We start from the raw sequence: 19,824 nt of genomic DNA on the forward strand, positions 1-19,824 counted from the left end.
CTGTTGATTTTGAATATAGGGGATGCAGTTTACAAAAAAACAGAACAAGCAGATATTGAAACCAATCAAGTGACTTGCCCTGTCTTGACCAGTTTGAGCATTGTTGTGATTGCACTCACCCATGCAAAAGTGGCCTGGAAGATGAGTTCAGAGTTGTTGGGGCTATTTCTTAGAGTAACATGTTACAGAGCCAATTCAAGCAGGCTATTCTATTCATAGTGATGTTCAATGAGATTTGATTAATTAATGACATCATAGTAAAGTAGGCTTCAGATAATGATCATAACATGGTTGAATTTCATCTTCAGGTTTGAGGGTGTCGAAGACTATTGTTTTAAACTTAAATAATAATGCGAGGGAATTAAGACAGCTGGCTAAAATGAGCTGGGAAATTGGGTTAAAGGGTAGGTCGTTAAAGACAAAGACCCAAAGGAATGTGGATCATACAGACCCATATCTCTGCTGAACGCAGACGCCAAAATACTGGCCAAAATCCTAGCCAAAAGGCTAGAAGACTGTGTACCTGAGGTAGTCACAGAGGACCAGACGGGCTTCGTCAAAGGTCGACAGCTTACCTCAAACATCAGGCGCCTGCTGAACATGATAATGACCCCCTCCGGGGAGAGAACACAAGAGGTGATCGTCTCCCTGGACGCAGAAAAGGCCTTCGACAGAGTCGAATGGAAATACCTCATAGAGGTACTGGAGCGGTTCGGGCTTGGAACAGGGTTCACCGCTTGGGTATAGCTCCTATACAACGCTCCCATGGTGAGTGGACGGACCAACAATACCAACTCCCAATACTTCCAGCTGCACAGGGGCACCAGACAAGGATGCCCACTGTCCCCGCTGCTGTTCGCACTAGCAATCGAACCGCTAGCAATCGCGCTCAGGGCAGCAAAAAATTGGAGTGGGATCCAAAAGGGAGGCAGAGAGCACAGAGTCTCACTCTATGCAGATGATCTGCTCCTCTATATCTCGGACCCACAAAGCAGCATGGACGGAATCATCGCGCTCCTGAAAGCGTTTGGAGCCTTCTCGGGCTACAAACTCAACATAAGCAAAAGCGAGATCTTCCCAGTACACCCGCAAGGGAAGGGGGGGGGGGGGGGGGGGGGGGCAGCAGCACTAAAGGGGCTGCCGTTCAAACAAGCCCGACACAAATTCCACTACCTGGGGATCCAAATAGCCCATAACTGGAAAGGGATCCACAAATGGAACCTCACCAGTCTGACGGAGGAAGTAAAAAAGGACCTGCAAAGATGGAACACCCTCCCACTCTCCCTCGCGGGGAGAGTCCAGACGATCAAAATGAACGTACTGCCCAGGTTCCTCCTCCTGTTTAGATCCATTCCGATCTACATCCCCAAGGACTTAAAGTGCTGGACAAACGTATTGTGGCGTTCGTATGGGGGGGGGGGGGGTAAAAATGCTAGGATCCCAAAGAAGGTCCTACAAAAAACAAAATCCAGGGGGGGGCTAGCCCTCCCGAATCTACAATTCTACCACTGGGCGGCAACAGCCAAGCGAGTAAGGGGATGGATCCAGGAGCCAGAAGCCAAGTGGGTGCGTGCGGAGGAGGCCTCCTGCATGGGAACCTCCCTCCGGGCCCTCGCCACGGCAGCACTACCATCCCCACCCAAAAAACACTCCAGCAACCCAGTGGCGACAGCCACCCTCCAATCCTGGAACCAACTGCGGCAGCAATTTGGCCTGACCAAAATGTCGGACAAGGCTCCCATCTGCAACAACCATAGGTTCACACCAGCACTGACTGACGCCACCTTCAAAAGGTGGAGGCAGGATGGGGGGACACTGACAGGGACCTATACACGGACGACAGGATCGCAACACTGGACGAACTGACAGAGAAATTTCGACTAGCTGGGGGGAACGAGCTACGGTACCTGCAACTCAAAAACTTCTTACGAAAGGAGACAAGGACGTACTCACAACCGCCACGACAGACACTACTGGAAGACCTACTGGACGCAAGTATCCTAGAGAAAGGGAACTGTAGCGACATGTATGACCGACTGGTAGAAAGGGACGACACCGTACTAGACGCAACAAGAATGAAATGGGAGGACGACCTGAGGATGGAGATAGGGTGGGGACTCTGGAGCGAAGCACTGCATAGGGTCAACTCCACCTCCACGTGCGCAAGGCTCGGCCTGACGCAACTAAAAGTGGTACATAGAGCCCACTTAACAAGAAACCGTATGAGTAGGTTCTTCCCGGAGGTGGAGGACAAATGTGAACGGTGCCAAAGAGGCCCGGCCAACCATGCCCACATGTTCTGGTCTTGCCCCAGACTTGTGGAGTACTGGACAGCCTTCTTCGAGGCTATGTCCAAAGTGGTGGGGATGAGGGTGGAGCCATGCCCGATAGTGGCGGTCTTCGGGGTTTCAGACCAGCCAGATCAATTCCTGGGGAGGAGGGTGGACGCCCTTGCCTTTGCCTCCCTGATCGCCCGCCGTAAAATCCTGTTTGGCTGGCGGTCAGCAGCACCGCCCAGAGCTGCAGACTGGCTGTCCGACCTCTCGGAATCTCTCCAAATGGAGAAAATCAAATTCGCCATCAGAGGGTCAGACGACGGCTTCCACAGAACGTGGGAGCCATTCATGCAATTGTTCCGGGACCTGTTTGTGGCCAACGAACAAGAGGAAGAATAGTCGGGTGGCCAAGAATCAGGGGAAAATGGACGGGAATCGGGGGAAGGTAGCCGGGGGGGGGGGGTTCTTTATGGGGGTTTGATGGCAAGCTAAGGCCCAAAACCAAACTATAAATAAATGCCTATAAACATGTGCCTCGGCCATATTGGGGAATGTAAAATATGTATGCCGGCTAAAGGGGGCGGCCACAATTGTTATTATGAAGATGCTTACCTGTAAATATCATGTTAATTTTTGCGTGTGTTTTTTTTTCTTCTCAAATGATTTGTAATATGTTGTATATAAAATATGTAAACTCAATAAAAAAAACATTTTAAAAAAATAAAGGTAGGTCGTTAGAGATGCAGTGGCTGACATTTGAGGAGATATTTCATAACACTCAGCAAAGATACATAGCCGTGGGAAAGCAAGACTCCAGGAGAAAGATGCACTACCCGTAGCTAACTAAGGAAGTTAAAGATGGTATTAAATCAAATCTAAGGAAAAAATGTGCAATTCTGCAAAGATTGGTGGTAGGTTAGAAGCTTTGACAGAATTTATAAAACCAGCACAGAATGACAAAATCAGGAAGAAATTAGAGGATGAGAGCAAGCTAGCTGGAAATATTAAAAACAAATGAGTTTTTCAAAAATATTTAAAAGGAAGGGAATCACTAAAGGGGGCATTTGTCCTCCAGAGAGTGAGCCTGGGGAAGGAAAAATGAGAAATAAGGAATAACGAAAGCGTGAGCAGATATTTTGGGCCTGTCCGCTGGAAAAGATGTAAATAAATCTCAGAAATTCTTGTAAGAGGTGGGAGGGAGGTCCTGATGACCAGCATTCTAGGGTCTTAAAAGGAGTGGCTGCTGAGGTAGCAGATGTATTGGTTGTAATTTTCCAAAATTCCCTGAATTCTAGAAAAGCCCCTGTCATAATATCCACTCATGTATATCATGAGATGCAGACAGGCAGTGATTGACAGACAGGATAACCAATGAACACACACGACACAGAACAACCAAGCACCAGACAGGACACCACCACTATAAAGCCCACAGGGCATTAAGGCTCTCCCTCTCTCACAGGACACGGCTAGGGAGATAGTCACAGTGCACAGGCCAATGAACATCATCACCATGTGATAGAGAGCTAGTCTGGTCAAGCCAGTAGGAGGTTATCAGTTGGGTTAATAGAGAGTCAATCCACACCAGATTATGTACAGCAATCAACAGGTTCAATAAAAGTGTTGGACCATCTCTTGTGTCGGAAGCCTGTTTCTTGTTTTACAGCATCCAGTTGCAGTCGATGTCAGACCAACACAGATAACACATCAGCCCCATCAGAAGTTGTAAATGTAACTTCCCTATTCGAGAGAGGAGGGAAACAGAAGGTAGGAAACTGTAAGCCAATGACTGTCAATGGGGAAAATGCTACAGTTTAATGTTAGTTAATGGGGAGAGAGGTGGGTGGTAAGAGGAGCATGAGAAGAGCTGTGCCCTTAGTGACTTAGTGAGGGGATGGGGGGGGGGGGGGGGGGGGGGGGGGCGTTGGTGAGGGAGTGCTTTCATTAAAAATGACCAAACAGAACTTGTTAATTACAAATATGTAAATAAGACACAAACATCTTGTAGGTTTTTTATCTTTACACCTATTGTTTTTAATATTTACACCTATTGTATTGTGTGGTTACTCTTGGGAGGTCGAAAGGGTTCCATGGCTGGAACAGTTTGGAAGCCCTGGTATGGGGATAACATATTAACATGGTTAGAGGATTGGTTAGCTAACAGGAAGCAGAGAGTGGGGTTAACTGGTGTTTTTCAGGCTGGCAAGTTGTAACTGGTGGATTGCCACAGGGGTCGGTGCTATGGCCTCAACTATTCACAGTTTATATCTGGACGAAGGAATTGAATCGATGACGTAAACAGAAGAGTAGATTGAGAGAAGAGAACATAAGAGTCTGCAATTAGCTGTACAGGCTAAGGGAATAGACAAAGGAGTAAAACATGGGGAAAATGAACTTATCTATTTTAGCAGGATTGGTTGGCAGGAAGAATAGAAAACTACATGTTATTTAAATGGAGGAAGTTTGCAGAACTCAGTAGTTCAGAGAGATCTAGGCATCCTAGTATATGAATCTCAAGTTGGTATACAGGTACAGTAAGTGATTATGAAGGCAAATGGAATGTTGCCATTTATTGCAAGGGGAATGGTATATAAAATAGGGTACGTTTTTTACAATTGGTGAGACCACATCTTAAGTACTCTTGTACTTTTGATCTCCTTACTTAAGTGATACAAATGAATTCAAAGCTGTTCAGAGAATATTCACTTGACTGATGGGATGAAGGGTTAGATGTTATTGAAACATAGGATCCTGAGGGGACTTGTTAGGGTGGACGCGGAAAGGATGTTTCGTCTTGAGGGAGACACTGGAACTGGGGAGCGGGGCAGTTAAAAATAAGGGGTCTCCATTTAAGATGGAGGTGAGAAATATTTTCTGAGGGTCATTTAGTATGTAGCATTCTCTTCCCCTGAGAGCAATGGGGCAAGGACAATTAATATTTTTATGGCTTAGTTTGACAGGTTATTGATTCACAAGGGCATAAAGGGTAGACCGGAAAGTAGAATTGATGCCACAATCCGAGCTACCATGATCTTGTTAAATGGCAGAGCAGACTTGAGGGGCAGAATGGCCTATTCCTCATTGCATGCTTGTATCTATATTCATAGAATATACATGCAGAAGGAGGCCATTTGGCCCATCGAGTCTGCACCAACCCCTTAAGCCCTCACTTCCATCCTATCCCCATAACGCAATAACCCCTCCTAACCTTTTTGGACACTGAGGGCAATTTATTAGGGCCAATCCACCGAATCTGCATGTCTTTGGACTGTGGGAGAAAACCGGAGCCCACACAGACACGGGGAGACCGTGCAGACTCCGCACAGAGTGACCCAGTGGGGAATCGAACCTGGGACCCTGGTGCTGTGAAGCCAAAATATAATATGCCATACTCGTTATTCATATATGAATAACGAGTATGGCATATTTATGTGTGGATGACAAGAATGGCATTATATCCTGACGTGTGTTTAGTGGGCTCTGGAAAGATTGAGGGGTCACGAGGTGTACTAATGAATTAGTGAGTTCTCTTTTACGGTTTAGGCGACTACACTTTCCTGGAACAAGAATATTATGATGATATCTAACTGTGCTATACGTGGCTTGTCCATACTGATATTGGGTGCCTGAAGTGAAGTATGTTTTGGTCTCTTGCACAAAATCTAATGAGTGCAAAACAAAATTGGGAGGGGTGGGGGGGAAAGCAAAACAAAAATCCAACTTTTGACATAAGATGATCATATGAAAGATATTGTAGTTTTGCTTGTATTTATCTTGAATTGTTTTCTATAGTCCTACTATAATGTTTCAGCTGCAATCCAGCGGATTGAAGGGTATACCCAAGAATTATTTTACGATGTATTGTTACTCGATTTTGGGATTGCTATATAAGCATTGTGGACAAAAAGCTTCTTAACTCTGAATCCATAATGACTGAGTAGCCATAATGACTGAGTAGCTAAAGTACTGAAGGATGTAGTTTGGTTTGGTTTTGAAATCAATGTAAAGCAGATTAACATCTTCTATTCTGGTTAGCTATGGTGATGATGCAGTGAATGTTCAGGATAGTTTATTAAAATAAACTTTATTTGGAAGCCATTAATTAAACTGAAAATAAATTCTGGTACTTTTTGCATACAGTTCAGTCAATACTTTTTAATATCCCTCTTTTATGTTGTGGATGGGCTACATATGACGAGGCCTTTTTAAAATACAGATCAAGTGACTGAAATGCACAACGGTGATTACTTGAACTTGCTTTTCATCCGTTCCCTCTTCAGAAAAACTTGTGACTGTCTTGTTTCTTCCATCTACTGCATGTTCACTGGACTAAAATTGGAACCTAAATTATGCTTAGTTACGTTTGGTACTCGGTTATAATACATAACACATGGCGCCCCTGACCTTGCACAATGGAACCACGTCTTTACTATGTTGATGGTCATAGTTGGTGATCATATTAAAATTGTGAGTTGACATTGAGGTCCCAGCAGACAAGTTTTTGTTTTATTCTTTTACTGGCAGAATGGAAATCTCCATCTTGGTAAAAGCACATCACAGTATTAACATTGCTCAGTTATAATTCAGCAGAGATAGGGGATATCCACCAAAGTCTCTTATCTCCTTCAAAAATAGGTAAAATATCACACTTAACATTTTACCCAGGTTTTGTGGTCAGTGGTGAAGTAACAGCACTTGTCATTAAGAATGTTTAAATTTTTCACAGCCTTGTGGGCTTTTTAAGTGGAGACTTGTTGATTGGAGTTTCTTTTCGGTGTCATGCCTTCCTCTGGGGATCTGTTGCATGTGTGAATAAGACAAGTGACTGAGAGTCTCTTCAACCAATTGGATTGAAGACTTTTCAGTTCACCCTAAATTAAAATATTTGATTCCATGTAAAATCATGTACATAAAGTTAAATTATGCATAGAGAGAGCGTAATGTATGGAGAGTAGAGCGAGCAAGACAGCATAAAGTGAAGAGAGAAGCGATGAAGAAAAGGTAAATTATTTAAACTTTTTAATATAAATTTAGAGTACCCATTTCATTCTTTTCTAATTAAGGGGCAATATAGCGTGGCCAATTCACCTACCCTGCACATCTTTGGGTTGTGGGGGCAAAACCCATGCAAGCACGGGGAGAATGTACCAACTCTGCACGGATAGTGACCCAGAGTCAGGATCGAATCTGGGACCTTGGTGCCGTGAGACAGCAGTACCAACCACTGCGCCACCGTACTGCCCAAATTATTTAAACTTTTTAAATGGCCCAGAGCCGGGATCGAACCTGGGACCTCGTGCCGTGAGGCAGCTGTGCTAACCACTGTGCCGCCGTGCTGCCTGGTCATCAGACTTTTAATTCCAAATTTTTATTGATTTCAACAGAGCGTTCTGGGTCTCTTTATTACTAGTGCAGTAACAATGCCAGTGCCTTCCCAGAGGGAAGGTTCTGTCATGGTGAAAAGTATTATTCAAACGCAAGTCAGTTTTTCTTAAATCCCCCACTGGGGGGTTAGATCAGAAATTGCGAATTTGTGAAATTTTCTTCCATCTGTAAGTTTGTAGACGACTGCCTGAAATGGAGGCCGGTTTAGCTCACTTGGTTAGATAGCTGGTTTGTGATGCACAGCAAGGCCAACAGCGCAGGCTCAATTCCCGTACCGGCTGAGGTTATTCATGAAGGAATGTCTTCTCAACCTTGCCCTCGGGTTAAATCACCACCCTGTCAGCTCTTTTCCCCTCAAAGGGGAAAGCAGCCTATGATCACCTAGGACCTTGGCGACTTTACCTTCAGGTCAGGGAATGGTACTGAAGAAGACGACTGGGGCCATTCACATTATTCAAATTCAGCTGAATCAGAAAGCTTTGTATATTGGCTGCTTTTGTAATCCAAAACACCATCAGAAAGAGCATTTATTTCCACCTCCATAACTTCACTCAACTGCTTCTGTCTTGTTGCCCAAGTCTTATGTACATTGGCTCCCAAAAATTGTGATCCTTGTTTTCAAATTCCTCCATGGCTTTGCATCTCATCCCTATCTATAAAGGCTGAGAGGTGGCAAATGGAGTTTAATGTGGAGAAGTGTGAGGTGATTCACTTTGGAAAGAATAACAGGAATAAGGAATATTTGGCTAATGGTAAAATTCTTGGTAGTGTGGATGAGCAGAGGGATCTCGGTGTCCATGTACATAGATCCCTGAAAGTTGCCACCCAGGTTGATAGGGTTGTGAAGAAGGCCTATGGTGTGATGGCCTTTATTGGTAGAGGGATTGAGTTCCGGAGCCATGAGGTCATGTTGCAGTTGTACAAAACTCTAGTACGGCCGCATTTGGAGTATTGCGTACAGTTCTGGTCGCCTCAGTATAGGAAGGACGTGGAAGCTTTGGAACGGGTGCAGAGGAGATTTACCAGGATGTTGCCTGGTATGGAGGGAAAATCTTATGAGGAAAGGCTGATGGACTTGAGGTTGTTTTCGTTAGAGAGAAGAAGGTTAAGAGGTGACCTAATAGAGGCATACAAAATGATCAGAGGGTTATATAGGGTGGACAGCGAGAGCCTTCTCCCGCGGATGGAGGTGGCTAGCATGAGGGGACATAGCCTTAAATTGAGGGGTAATAGATATAGGACAGAGGTCAGAGGTGGGTTTTTTACGCAAAGAGTGGTGAGGCCGTGGAATGCCCTATCTGCAACAGTAGTGAACTCGCCAACATTGAGGGCATTTAAAAGTTTATTGGATAAGCATATGGATGATAAGGGCATAGTGTAGGTTAGATGGCCTTTAGGTTTTTCCATGTCGGTGCAACATTGAGGGCCGAAGGGCCTGTACTGCGCTGTATCGTTCTATGTTCTATATAGACACTCCTTAAAACCGAATTTGGCTCAATTACCTATTTTGTTTATAATGCTTCAATGAAGATTCTTGGGGTGTTTTATTACATTAAAAATGCTGTAAAGATGCACTGTGGTTAGCATTGTTGCCCACAGTGATGGGGACCCGGGTTCAATTCTGGCCCTGCGTGATTATGTGGAGTTTGCATGTTTTCCCCATGTCTGTGTAGGTTTCCTCTGGGTGCTCCGTTTCCTCCCACAGTCACAAAATGTGCAGGTTAGGTGGGGTTATGGGGATAAGGTGGGGTAGTTGGCTTAGCTAGGATGCTTTTTCAGGGGGTCGATGCAGACTCAATGGGCCGAAAGGTCTCCTGCGCTATAGGGGTTCTATGAAACCTAAATTGTTCTTGGAGGCATGGATTTTTTTCTAAAATACATATTATTTGTCTTTCTGCGCATTCATGTAACTATATGTAAGGGCATAGGAAAAGGATAGCAGTGAGTTTGTTTTCTTTTTTCTGATGTATAAATTTTATCTGTGCCATCACATTTTCTGGCATAGCTGTGTCAGAATTACACCACTCATGTTGCCACAATCACATTCAACCAAATCTGTAGGAAGTTGTTTACAAGTTTGTTCTTTGTAACTTTGTACTTTTTAAATGTTTGATAGAACTTGCTTTCTTACAATTATTATGGCTAGTTTTTGCGTAATGCAGAACTCCATGCTGTTTTTCAATATTTATACTTCATATCAGGCTGCCAAGCCCTATGGTAATCTGGAAGTGGAAAAATGCTACTTGCTGGCAATCTTCAGTCACAATCCTATACACCGATAGCTTCTGGTTGATGCGCACTCGCCACAGATCGGGGCAAAAGTGGAGTTTGTATCCTCCTAAGCCAACCGAGCAGACGTTTTAGTTGCAGTGCGGGGAAGGGGAAGAACAGGCACCCCAGACACAGCCTGCTCTCTATGCACCTGGCTGGTCACCAATCACTGCAGATGAAACCTAAACTAAATTTAAAGGACAACTAGCTACGAGATGACGCTTGGCTCCAAGAACATCAAGACACTTCTAGACAAAATACAAGATATAGATCAGTTCTCATAGCCAGAATGCTGGGCAGGTACAAAATCTAAATGAAACCAGGCGTGCAGAGGAGTCTCACCTTGGGCAAATCGCTGCAAGCTACACATTGTACTAGATTGGCAAATCTGAGGGTCAGCCTTGACAGTCAGGTGTGGGCTTTGCCATTCAATCTGGATCGGCACATCAGCTCTACTTCTCAAGGGGTCTCTTGGGCATTGACGTCTATGACTAAGCATTTCTTGTGACAAGTCTTCAATGTGTCTTTGAAGTGCTCCCCTTGTCATCCTCGAGCTCGGGTGTCTTCCTTGAGTGGAGCGAAGATTTGCTTTGACCATTGGAATTCTGGCTTCCTAAGCATGTGGCCCGCCCAACGGAGTTGGTTTCAGATGATGATGGCCTTGATGCTGATGCTCTTGGCACCTTTTAAGATGCTTATTTATGTTGGTATGCTTGTCCTCCCAGCTGAAGTGGAGAATTTATCTCTGACAATGTTGATGGTACCTCTCCAGAGCCTTGAGATGGCGGCTGTATGTACTCTTAAGTTTCTGATCCATATAGAAGGGTTGAGAGGATGACTGCCTTGTACATTCGGATCTTAAGATCTTGGTGACCGCAAGAATGTTGCAGATTGGATATGACATTGGATCTTCACGTCAATGTCAGTCTTTGATGAAAAGTGGCTCCCCGCATAGGGGAAATACTCCATGTGTGGGAGGCTTTCTCCATTGATCTTGATGGAGGTAGTGACAGGATCTTACCCTGGGGTGGTGTCAGATTGGTAAAGGACTTGGAGGCTGAGACTGATTCTTTGGTATGCTTCTGCAAAAATGTCAGGCAGAGCTTGGAGATTCTCTTCCAAAAGAACGGAGGTGGCTTTGTATCCACTTACTGAAGTTCCACGAGTGATGCCATGGATTTCCGGGCATCCTGTAGACCATGTCCACTCCACTTGTAAGCTTGTTCTTGACAAGGTGAAGGATAGTGGCAATTAAAATGGAGGAAAGGATGGAGGCGATTAGGCATCGCTGCTTGACTCCAGTCTTGACCTTGAAGGTTTCTGTCTTATTTCAGTCAGTGAGGACTGTCGCCGATCTTTTGTTGAGGAGTCTGATGATGTTGATGAATTTCTCTGGACGACCTGAAGTCACAGCGGTTAGACTGGGTAAGTGTGACAGATTTTTTTTTCTTTAAAGACATTAGTGACCCAGTTGGGTTTTATGCTCACATGTACAGGTTTTTATTTCTTGATTTTTAAATTTTTTTTACTGAATTCAAATTCTCAAACCATTCTTTTAGACTTTGAACTCCTGGGTTTCTTAATAATTAAGCTATACTTTTGGATTACTAAAATTTAAAGTGCTGGAAATACTCAGCACATCAGGTAGCACCCATGGGGAGAAAAAAGTTAACAATTTGGGATAATGGCCCTTCATCAAACTTTGTTCAACGTAAGCAGTAGGGCTGGAACAAGGAATGTTTTACATATTCCACAAAGGATAGCCATATCTAGGATCCATGCAGATACTTAGAACAACATTTCTTTGAGGAAGTGAAGAGTTAAAGAGCTGTTCACTCTGGAAACCAATTCAACCAGGAAGAGGAGGGTGGTGGTGGATGATGACAGGTTGGTCCTCCATTCAAAGAAAAAATGGAAAGCCCCGAATGTGTAAAGTGGTTGGACTTCCATGATAAAGAGGAGACGGTTAGGACCAAGAAATTAGAACATGTTGGTGACAGGGCATTGAAAGTGTTATGGATGTAGATGGGAAGAGACTGGACAAGGGGAGAACAATTAGATTCCAGATTGGAAGAAATCCGTTCAATAGGGCAGGAGCAGGCTGATGTGATGGGTCATCCAGGGCAGTCCTTTTTCTTTTCATAATCCTAGGAAGGAGGTAGAAACTTGCTGTTTCGTACTTGTGGTTGAGGAGATTGGAAACTGTTGGAGAACGATCAGGAGGCAAGGAGGTCCGTAACCATCTTGGAGATCATGGCTTAATGTTCACCAGTGGGGTAACAATCTAGGAGTGTGGGAGGAAGTTTTGGAGAGTTGACATTTGGCTACTGCTGGATAGAGGTCTGTTTGCTGGACAACCACAGTAACATCCTTGTCAGTAGGTTAGATGGCAATGTTAAGTATGGATCTGAGAGAATGGGATGCAGTAAGTTAAGAGGGAGGCAGGTTAGAGAAGTGATGCGCAACCTGTAGCCCAGGGGACACATCAGGTTTCTTTTCCATCCCATGAGACATTTTGTTGACTGTTGCCCACGTGCAGAGTTGCCACATTCCACTGGTTTCCATCCAAGTCGCTTTTTTTCTTCAATTAGAATGACTAAAGTGATGCGCACATAAAGCAAGGGCGTGTGCAGTGAGATACGAAATAAAAACAAAAATTGCTGGATGAACTCTAGGTCTGACAGCATCTGTAGAGTGAAACAGAGTTAATGTTTTCAGGACTTCTACAGAGGTGAGATGCTGATTGTACATACACTGACAGTAAGGACCGTGTGCCTTTTCTGAATCTAATCAAACTAATGTTTATTTTGTTTTTACCACTTAGAAGTTGATAGTTCTACTAATATAGCAATGAATAAGCATTTTCTAGAACTTGTTTTGAAATATTCAATGTGCATTAAATGTAATTCATAGGGTCATAGTGAACATGCTCGATTTCAATCTTGCAGCCCACTGAGATGAAGGGCACTCGTGGCCCACTCATGAGCCGAGGTTGCCCATCACTGGGTTAGTGAGTGATGAGAGCAGAGAAATTGAGATGGCTCATGTCACCCAGAGTTCTCATTGAAAAGATTGAGAGGTGGTCCAGGTGGAGGGCGAATACTAGAGAACTTAACAATCTGTCCTTGATGTTTAATGACATTAACATTATCAAAACCCCACTCAATATCCTATGAATTTTCATTGACCAGAAACTGGACCAGCTACGTAAATACCATGGCTACAAGAACAGGTTAGTTACTCAGAACTTTGTGCTGTCTGACTCACCACCTGATTTCTCAAAGCCTGTCCATCATTTACGAGGTGCCAACCTGTTGGAATATCACTTTCCTAATATGAATGTAGCTCCAACAATACCATTTTGAAAAAGTAACCATTTCTCATCCATCACCTTAAACATTTCCTACATTCGCACTCTCCAACACCCAAGCACCTGTAGCAGCAGTGTGTACCACCTACAACAGTGTTCTTCAAACTTTTTTTCCGGGGACCCATTTTTACCAACCGGCTAACCTTCAGGACCCCACCTGCGCGACCCACCATTTTTTCTTACCTTGTTTGCTGCTGACAAAATTGGAGGAAATGGTTTTGGGTCTCTTTGGCCCTCGTACACGGTCCTCCAATGGAACCTGTTGGATGAAGGTGAAGCATCCGGTGTCGGAAAGTATGGAGTCTCCATCTGTCCAAAGTTCTGAATTTTTTTCCTGTAAAAAATTTATCAGATTAACCCCCCCCCCGAACTTGTAAAAAAGAAAATGAGTAAAATAAATGACAAAAATGAATAAATCCCCACAAACTTGTAAAAAAAAGAATAAAATAAATGAAAAAAAAATTAAATGAATAAAATAAATGAATAAAAACCACTACAGAACTTGTAAAACAAAAAGCTGCAACCGTTTATATAAAAAAAATAGCGGCTGCACTGCGCATACGTGCCCGATTACTGGCGCGGATGCACAATGTGGCCGAATTTTTTCAACATGTTCGCGGAATGCGCATGTGCAATGTGGCGAATTTTGTTTTTTTGACATGTTCAAGGCCGCTTCCAGCCGACGTTATGAAAAGCTGGCTGCTGCGCAGGGATTTGCGTGTACGGGAGTGCCGTGGGCAACGGCACCTGCCCGTGACCCACCCCGCGGGTCGTGCCCCCGACTTTGAAGAACACTGACCTACAAGATCTCCAGCAACATGCCGAGCCTCCTTCGACATCACCTTCCAAACCCATGGCATCTACTACCAAGGAGGACAAGGGCAGCAGGTGCATAGGGACACTGCAGTTTGGAAGATCCATTCCAACCCACGCAATGCTGAATTCGAACTACACCATCGTTCCTTGATTGTTGCTGCGTCAAAAGCCTGGAATTTCCTTCTGAACAGCTTTATGTGCACCTATACCAGACAGACTGCAGCAGTTCAAAGAAGGCAGCTGCTCATCTTCCTTGAGGGCAGTTAAGGGCGGGCAGCAAATGCTGGCTGTGCCAGTTCACATCCCATGAAAGAAAAAAATACCTACCATGAAATTTGAATTCCTGTTTCTCATTTATGAAGTTCTCCCATCTGCAATCCATTCTAATCCTATAACTTTGCTCAATGCTCTTTTGACTGAAAACGTCAACCAGTCTAATGATTACTCTTTAATTTTTCTGTTCCTGATTTGTAGTCTGTTTCATCACATCTATTTGTTAAGACGTCCATTATATTTCAAGGTTCCTTATAAATGCAATTTGTCTGTCTCTGTTAAAGATAGTACCAGTTCCTAGTTTTTGTGTATATAAACCATATTAACTGTACTAGGCCCCCCCATAAACACATACTTTGCAAATAGCTCTAATCCCCGAGAGGCTTCTTAAACTACGCTGAAGTGCTAACTTTAGTTTGATTTTAAAAGAAAACCCAAGTGCATTGAAAGTACCAGAATACACATAGAATTGTTTAGCAATAATCTGCTATCCTACACATTACCATTCGTTTGTCCTGTCCATGATTTATAAAAGGTTAAATCAGCTTGTAATGAAAGCTCTTGTTAATCTCTTGCCAGCAGGAATTCTCAATGGTTATTGTGTTGTCTCATTAACAGATGGAGCAAAATTCTTTAGCAGAAGTCCTAGAGATTGTCGTTGTAAAAAGACCTAAAGATTTGGTGGTTTGTCTGGACTAGACTGTAATTTGACTAATTTAATATTTGTACCATTTCTGGGCAATGCATTGTCTTGTGCTCCTTAATTTATGTTGAAGCCACTAAGAAATAACTAGCCCCATTAGTTGAGATGTATATTAAAAATTTGAAATTTTAGCCCATGGAGGCAAAAATATAGTTTAAGGATTTGAAGCTTTTTGCAGGATTTTTCAGTAACTGTGAATGGCAGACCAAACGGAGGTTTGGAAATTCCTGCAGCCAGTAGAAGGGTCATTGGCAGTATTATGAATGCATTGTTCTATTACACTGTTTGAATGTGGGATTTATTTCTGTCATGTTCTAATTGCTTTGCTCAGCATTGAGCAGTCGAGCAGAGAGGGTGAGGTAGGTTCCTTGAAGAGGAATAAATTATATTATCTTAAAATTCAGCTTTGAAGTAGTCATTTTGGCTTATTTCCCTTTTTTTATGATCATGCGTTTACATTTTCAAAATTGGATTTCCTGGAAATCCTGTTTGAAATAGTAAATATTTCTTGAGATCTATAAACTCTATTGTAATCATTATAAAATGGCTTCTGTTCTGCATAGTACTTTGGACCTGGTATCAACTAATCTCACTCCACCAAGTTAATGTATTAACATTGACTAAATGCTCCTTCTGGATTCAACACTTAACTAAAAGTTAAGTTCAAAATTATATTATTCACCCAAAGGAAGCCCAGTAATGTTTTGTTGTTTGGTGTTTGAATGAAAGTCTAATTGATTATTTTTTAAGTAGATGTTTAAATTTAGAGGATCCTAGAGATTTTGTCTTCCTGTGCTTCTCCATCATTCGTCTGCATTAAAATAGAAGCCATTTTTGCCACCGCAAAGTATTAGAAATAAATACTTGAATTGCACAGGCTGTTTAATTTACATTTGGCTGGTGCTATAGGAGCTCAAATGGATATTTCTTAAGAGCAAAACCTGTCAGTTGCAACAAATGGTGTCTTTCTCTAATGCCATTTCTTCAGTTTCAAATTAGTCTCAAGCAAACTTATAACTTTCTGCATACCCAAAGCAAGTGGTCCCTTGCACTGCAGAGCACTGGTTGTACATCAGCCTAGCATATGTCAGCACCTTCAGAAGTGGAAGGTAGAAATTTGGAAGGGTGGGGGCAGTGAGAGAAAGGAGAAGAATGGATTCTGTGTGACCTCATCCAGCATAGTTTTGAGCAAGAAAGCTTTAATCTGACTCTTGATATAGCACAAAATTGCCACTTGTCGACAGTACGCTGTTTAAGATAAAAACAATAGCTAAATTTGTTGTGATTGTATTGTTCTCCCTGGTTACCTGCTGCATGGGTTTTTTTACAGGCAGACTGTAGCTGATGAAATGTAGTGTTGCTATAGTAACAGACTGCTAAGTGCAGCCTCAAGGTCGGTCAGTTATGACAGTGATCAGTCTGCTCAATGTTCTGGATTGTACTGCCTACATTTGAAAGGTTATTGGATTTATTCTGCCAGTCTCCTTGTGCACTAATACTTGAAAATTCAGATTGTTAATGAAAATATAAAGTGATTTCTTACTTTCTGATATTTTGGTCCCCAGTTTCTAGATATTTGTTTCAATAAGGATAGGAGGGGAGAAAATTGTATGCTTATCGATACTTTATGTAATGGACACTAAAAATGACCTGATTTTTATAGTCTGATTTCTTAATGGCAATTTAAAAGAGAGCCTGAATTTGAGATGACTCTAAAATCACATTAAAAGATCCATAATCTACTTGTTTCAATTAACTTTCGTTATGCAGAGAAAGCCAAATATTTTTTTGACTTGGAATGAGCTTGGGTGAGAAGGAAATGTGTGAATTTATACAATCTCTTAATATTTTACAGAATTTCACTTGGACATGAAGTTAAATGTTTCAATTGGCCTTTTAATGAGTTCGCTGCTTTCTTTCATTTAGTTTTAATGGTTGTTTTGAGAGTCAATTTAGCTTTTGTTGCCGGTCTCACATCTCTGGTCTGGATTGTGTTTTACCAACTCTGAACATGTAAGCAGTTAAGCCATGAAATAATTAATATAAGTTATGTTCAAAGTCTCCATAAAAAGTGGATTGTGATAAGTTGGCTTTTAATAATTATAAAATTCTAGCTGCAGCATGTAGTACTTTTTGAGGACTTCTGTCGGACAAAATTGATACTTGTACCTGGAGGGATGAAAAGTCCCAAGGTTAGGTGGCAGGCTGGAGAAGGGACTTTGAATGTAATTTGCTTGGTCATTCAAATTCAAATGCATTGGTAATTCCATTATCTGCAGCTTTCTTTTTTTGGGGGGGGGGTCACTTATTTGGAATTTGCACATTCCCAGCCTGATATCATCCTCAATTGTACTTTGAAATTGCAAGGCTCAGTCCATAATTTTTTCAGTCCCAGGAACGCAGAACACAAAATCATCTTTCATATTTTCTCGTCATTCATTAAAATGTATGCTTTGCAAAGCCTCAGGTCAAATGTTCCAACTGTATAGAAGTTTCTTCCACTGTATTTATACTCTTGTGCCTGGGGTACTCAATCATTTTGGTGCAGGAGGCCGTTCAGCCAGTCGTGTCTGCACCGGCGCTCTAAGTGAGCATTTCGGCTAGAGCCATTCCCCCGTCTTCTCCCTGTAACCCTTCACGTTTTTCCTATTCAGAGAGTGCATTCATTCATTTTTGAATTCTTCACTTGAATCTGCCTCCATAAATATCTGATTAGTGCATTCCAAACCATAACCACTTGTGTGAAATAAGCTTTCCTCGTATCACTTTTTTGCTTTTAAATAACATATATTTTAGAAAACTTTTTATAATTATTATTGTCACAAGTAGGCTTTCATTAACATGGCAATGAAATTACTGTGAAAAGCCCCTAGTCGCCTCATTCCGGTGCCTGTTTGGGCACATACGGAGAATTCAGAATGTCCAATTCACGTAACAAGCACGTCTTTCAGGACTTGTGGGAGGAAACCAGAGCACCCGGAGGAAACCCATGCAGTCACAGGGAGAATGTGCAGACTCCGCACAGACAGTGACCCAAGCCAGGAATCGAACCTGGGACCATGGCGTGTGAAGCAACAGTGCTAACCACTGCTACCGTGCCGCCCATATATATTTCATTTATAACAACACACAACATAATATAAAATGGGTGTTACAAATTACAATGTAAAAGGAACTCGCTCAACAGTCGAGAACACATCCAAACCTAACCCCCCATCCCTCCCTTCCAGCAATAAGCTAAACTCTTTCCCCCTTCCCCCCCCCCCCCCAACTACTAACCGGCTAACTCGTTAAAAAAGGAAATTGATGGCTGCCGTCTCAGGTAGAACCCCTCTACCGACCCCCTAATGGTGTGCTTCACCATCTCCAAATGCAAAAAATTCCCTGAGGTCACCCAACTAGGCCGAGACACTGGACGGAGTAGGAGGCCACCACCCAAGCAGGAGGCAATGCCTCCGGACTATTAATGAGGCAAAGGTGAGGATATCCACCTTCGCTCCCATCTGTACCACCGGTGAATTTGATGCCCTGAAAATGGCCACCAACGGACATGGCTCCAGTTCGAAGTTAAGAATCTCTGACATAGTATTAAAGAAAGAAGCCCAATAACAACTTGTGACCCGACCAGAACATAGGAATATGATTGGCCGGCCCCCCCAGAGCACTGCTCACAAGTGTTTTCCACCCCCAATTAAAAATCCACTCATCCTCCCCTTGGCCATACAGGCCCTATGCGACACCTTGAGCTGGATCAAACTGAACCAAGCACAGGAGGACGTGGAGTTTATCCCCACCCCAATAAATGATCACCATAAGGATTCCCATAGCATAGAGAGTGAGATGGACTTGCTCTTGTTAAACTTGACATAAGCCTCAATGGTGGAGGATATACATTTGCAAAATCCTGTATTTGCTAACAACACTGTCCAACCTCCATGGCGAGCACTGAGAGGGACCCGACTGGGACCAAATCCACAGTGTGGAGCATGGTCCAAAATCACAATACCCGAATACTCTGTCCTCTTCACACGGAAGAAGAGACCTACCCACCAAACAAAAGTAAATCCGAGAATACATCTGATGGACATGGGGAAATGTTATAACTTGTTATAACCCACACGAGAGTCGGGGGTGTGGACTGTCAGGTTCCCCGTGACGTTGGAAGAATACAAACTTTCCTGTTAAGGGGGTAGGGCTTTCCCTTAACAAGGGAAACCAACTCGACATTAAAACCCTGACCCGGATGTGGGTGGGAGACCCTTCAGCTAGTGGAGTTGTGTATATTGTACATTACTGTGTGATTTTAAAACCTTTGTTAGCTTTCATATCACTCCCTTGTAGTTGCTCTGTGTGGATCTAACAAGGGAAAAAAGAAGAACAATGCTTATACCTCTGATTTCCCCATCTCCCAAAATTAGTTGATGTGATTCCAAATCAGGAATGGAAGCCAAACCTCCTAATAAATCCCTTATCATCTCAGTCTGGCGCATAGACATTGACCAGGACCACCAAAGCAACCACCTAAGACGCATTGACCATAATATATCTCCCTGCAGGATCGACTGCAATCTCCCCACCCAAAAATGGAACTCCTTATTAATCAAAAACGCTGCCCCATGGGCCCAGTCATCAAAGCCTGAATGAAATATGTGGCTTGTCTGGTCCCTTACAAGCCAATGGGTCTCCTGCAAAAACCACATCAACATTCAAACTTATCAGGTGAGTAAATA

At 43.1% G+C, this 19,824-nt stretch overlaps 1 protein-coding gene across 8 annotated transcripts in view; it reads left to right on the top strand.

Annotated features, from left to right (window-relative positions):
- Positions 1–19,824, top strand: part of LOC119969648 (nuclear receptor coactivator 3-like) — a 289,402-nt gene that overhangs the window by 9,656 nt on the left and 259,922 nt on the right. The window contains exon 2 of one of the 8 annotated variants that reach the window (XM_038803574.1): positions 11,267–11,357. The exons of the other annotated variants lie outside the window; for them this stretch is intronic. The gene's annotated coding sequence lies outside the window, so the exon portion shown is untranslated. The remainder of the gene's footprint in view (positions 1–11,266; positions 11,358–19,824) is intronic. 8 annotated transcript variants of the gene reach the window in all.

Source organism: Scyliorhinus canicula, chromosome 7 (genome assembly GCF_902713615.1).
Source record: "Scyliorhinus canicula chromosome 7, sScyCan1.1, whole genome shotgun sequence".
Lineage (NCBI taxonomy): Eukaryota > Metazoa > Chordata > Chondrichthyes > Carcharhiniformes > Scyliorhinidae > Scyliorhinus > Scyliorhinus canicula.